Source organism: Neovison vison, chromosome 1, assembly GCF_020171115.1.
Source record: "Neovison vison isolate M4711 chromosome 1, ASM_NN_V1, whole genome shotgun sequence".
NCBI classification, from domain to species: domain Eukaryota; kingdom Metazoa; phylum Chordata; class Mammalia; order Carnivora; family Mustelidae; genus Neogale; species Neogale vison.
The window spans coordinates 286,549,996-286,554,487 of NC_058091.1; positions in this window are offsets into that span (position 1 = coordinate 286,549,996).

Consider the following 4,492-nt stretch of genomic DNA (forward strand, 5'->3'; position numbering starts at 1 on the left):
CAACGTACTCATACCTCGCCTGCTGGGACTAGCAGCCGATGCCAGCTTGTAGCTACATGGCTCGCTGGGAATTGCCCTTGGCTACAGAGAACTGCTTCACCCAGGGTAACGCTTTCAGGGACAGCCGGTAACTGGTGCGAGGATACAAGCACATTTGCCTCAATTAGGACCTCTCTGAAGGGACTGCTCAGCTCCTGAGCCTCCCACAGGAATGCCTGAGGCCTCTGTTGCAACTGCCCTGTGGATTGGCTCCTGCTTTTTCCCCAGTCCTGCCTTCCTCAGGTCCTTATAAGTACATCTCCCAGGACACTATCCCAGTAACCTTCTGCATACAATTCTCTGTCTCCAAGTCTGTTTCCAGGGAAGCTAACCTAACAGAAACTTCCATGTAGGGATTTTAGTCTTTTTTTTTTTTTAAAGATTTTATTTATTTATTTGACAGAGAGAGATCACAAGTAGGCAGAGAGGCAGGCAGAGAGAGAGAGGAGGAAGCAGACTCCCTGCTGAGCAGAGAGACCGATGTGGGGCTCGATCCCAGGACCCCGGGATCATGACCTGAGCTGAAGGCAGAGGCTTTAACCCACTGAGCCACCCAGGCTCCCCGGGATTTTAGTCTTAAATCAACTCTGCTCCCCAAAAAAGCCAGAGGGGAGTCCATGCTCTTTATTGTTAACCTCATTGATAGAAAAGCTAAAAATTATAAATTTTGAGGTAGGAAGTTAAGAAAAAAGCTTGAGTAAAAAAGATACCACAGAACGTACTCTTGGCTCTAAAATCTTGCTTACGAATTAGTTTAGTAGTTTCCCAGAGGAACATGGTCTCTGGGTAAGTAAGTTTTGATGAAGGCAAAAAGGAGACAAGTCTGGTGTCAGTGAGTCTGACGGACTCGCCAGGGGCCGCAAAGAGAAGCTGAACGTGTAGTGAAAGCATTTAGTAGCCGCAAGATGGTGTCTGCTTCCTTTGTGGATGGGCGTCAAGAGGAATAAAGTGTTGAGTTTTCTGTATCTCAGTTTTCTTAGGTTTTCTAAGTTTAAGTTTTCTAAGTTTTCTTTGCTTCTTCAACTTGGCTCTGATCGCCGTGCAGAGTTTTGTTGGTTGTGATTACTCTGGTTTAATTATTTCTTATTTGTAATTTTCATAATGTATTACTAAACAACTGGTATCCTCTTTAAAAAGAAGACATCGTTCCATGGAAATTTGCTGTTTTGCTCTGAGGCAGAGAGAGAAAGAGGTGGGGGGCGGGGAGAGAAATTAGTAACAATTAGTAGGTTGTAGGCTGTGAGGGTGAGGCCTCACCTATCTGGGTTTCTAGAGCTTCCACGGGCCATCATCGGTGCCATCCAACTGTGTGTTCCTGGTTTTTCTCCCCAGATGGTCTTGTATTCGATTCGCCGGAAGTTCTCTTCCCCCTTCTTTGTCCTGCTCTCTGCCCCGGGAGGGAAGGCCGAGCAGAGGGGCTTACCACAGTGGTCTCATGCCCTCCAGCTTCTGGATGGATTTAGCCAGTGGGGAGCAGGGCCCGGGCAGGAGATATGAGGAGGGAGGAGAGTGAGGGAGGGTATTTTCTTGTGAGGTTGCCACAGGCTGGATGCAAGCATCCTTAGCTCCCATCAGAGAGTAATTCTGCAAGGTTCTTGGAATCCATTTCCTAGAAATAGCCCCCTCACCTGGCCCCTTTAGGCTTAGGGGTGTGAGCTACCCCCTCTCCACACACACACTTTTCCTTTCGGGTTTCCACCCGTCCCTTCTGGTTTCCCTACACCCTGCCCACGTCTTTGCTGATAGTCCTCTCTCAAACCCTCACGTCCATTGCCAGCGCACCATGGCTTACTCTCCTGCACCGATAGAAGGATTCTCCTTCTATTTCTTTCCTGGTTAGGAGACCAAATCTAGACCTGGTTCTCACAGAAATAAGCTAAGTACCCATGTGCCAACTGCTTCACCAGTCTAGGCTAGGAAATCCCTGGGAACTGGCCTTCAATGATTTACAACATAACTCTAAGAGGAATGAGGAAACTCCCACCTCATGTCAGTATAATGGAGTTGTTTTCTTGAGGGAAGGGGCAAGGCAGGAGACGGGAGCAGAGAAGGATTAAAAATACTAAGCTGCCATGAAGAGAGGGTGGTGAACACTAAGACTTGGCATCAGAATGGCAGCAGGTAGGAGCAGGCCCGGGCCGAGAGGAGATTGAAACCAGAGGCTTCGGCAGAGCGATGCCAGAAAACAATTGTATGTAAACTCGGGCTCCTGAGAAGCCATGGCAGGCGGGCCAACGAAGGGCCATTTCTACCATCATCTGCCATGTCTGTGTCCAGCGCTCTAGTGACAGCCTCACTGATGACATCCCGCCCATGTCCCAGGCAGGATGCTTTAGGCTCATTTGGATGTCACAGGACGGACACAGCTTGTGTGGGAAAATAGACTGAGAGGCTCGCCTAGGGACCCAGGGCTAGCAAATGCTAGAGCCAGGAATCCAGTCCTAGAATTTAGCCACTCGTTCAATCACCTTCTTCTAGAACAGATTCGGCCTGGTTTTAAAGGTGCACATCAGGCCCGAGTAGAGACTGGGGAGGTTCAGCACACCTCATTTTACCTCTTGGAGATCATTGAAGCAGACTTAAATTCATGGTGAATCTGGTACCCATCCACTCTGTGGGAGTCAAAAATTCTGCAGAACCGGAAGAAGCCTAGGGTGGTTTGTCCTGGATCCCAGAGCCTGTTTCCTTTCTGCCCCTCCTTGTACCTCGCCCTGCCTGCCCAGGTGTGGCTCCTCACTTCCACGGGGCCAGGTTCAAGCTCTGGGAAGCAGGGAAATGGGACATAGAAAGGTATTTGTGTTTGTGGATTCTCCTCTGTGTGTGGGATTGCCCTGGGAGAGCAGGGTGGAGGAAGGCATTCCTCGTGCAGTAAACAACCCAGACCAATTTGCACCCCAGCCGCTGAGCTATAATCTTTTCATTATGCTTTGCATATTTATAACCAGGAGTTCTACTGCTCTGGTACAAACAAGATTGCAATCAGCCTGCCAAAGGATTTTCTTTAAACATCAGTCTTTATGGGAGAAAAATTGGTCAGCCACATTGGATGCCCCTTTAAAAAGCAAACCCCCTCCATCTCTTTAGCTGGAAGACAGTGTGCAAGCGTGGTCCTAAGCAAAGGCGACTTGCTTCCTTTAAACTACAGTGGCCCCCCCTCTTGTCTGCAGGGATACCTTCCAAGACCCCTCAGGAGATGCATGAAATCGCGGACGGTACTGAACCCTCGATGTTTCTTCCTATATGTACATACTTACAATAAAGTTTAATTTATAAACCAGGCATCCCAGAAATGAACAATAACTAGTAATAAAATAGAACAATTAGAGCGATATCCGGTAACAAAAGTGATGTGAATGTGGTCTTTTTCTTAAAATATCTAACTGTACCATCCTCTCCCTTCTTCCGTGATGATGTGAGATGAGAGACTGCGTGACGGCATGCGGTGAGGGGACCCACAGAGGCATGGGTGGTGATGTAGCCTTAGGCTCCCATGGACCGGACTATAGGTCAGAGGGAGGATCATCTGTTTCCAGCCCCCCGCTGACCGTGGGTACAGCTGAAACTGCAGAAAGCCAAACTGCGGAGGAGGAGGGAGGACTCCCGTGCCCTTGCCACATGTTCTTGAGTTGGGACAGAGCAGTCTCGACTCGTTCTAGATGCTTTGCCTGGTGGATGCCAGCCCGCTTGAGCTGCTCCTGAAGACGCCAGCCTTTCGTTTGAAATCTGAATCTGAAACAAGCGGCCCTACTTCAAGTGCATGTCCTGAGGGCCTCTAGTGCTTTTCCCCATTCTCTGCAGCGAATAAAAGTAACCAAACAGCAGGGTGCCTGGGCGGAGTGGTGCGTAAGGTAGCAGACTCCCAGTATGGGCTCAGGTCCTGATCTTGGGGTGGGGAGATCGAGTCCCTGCCTGGGGCTCTGTGCTCAGCAGGGAGTCGGCTGGCGTTTCTTTCCCTCTGCCCCTCCCCCTACTCTCTCTCTTTCAAATAAAAAATTAAATCTTGAAAAAGGAAAGCAACTCAGTAGCTTAGAGCGCTGACCCCATTCCAGGGAGCAATCTTTTGCTATAAATATGCTTGCCCATGTCCAGACCCATTTGTTTTAAGGAGAAAATGGAACAGAAAGGGGGTACCTCCTATTTCTCCTATCTCCTCCTATCACGGCCAGACACGTGTGCGTGACAGACGGGTGCCCCACTTCCATTCCAGGGTGAGAGGAGCAAGTGAAAGAAGAAAAACCCAACCGTTGTGGGTAGATTCCTTACTCAGCTTGGCAGTGCGCATCCTGGGGTCTTACCAGCACCAGCGATGCCCACTGAAATCCTAGGAACAGTGTTGCCGCATTGTCTCCCGTGGAAGAAGCGTCTGGAATGTTGAACTGGATTGGAAAATCCTAGGCTCTACGGGGTCTTTCCTAAGTGTGAAAGAAGGCTACTCTGAGACGGGAGGGTCCTT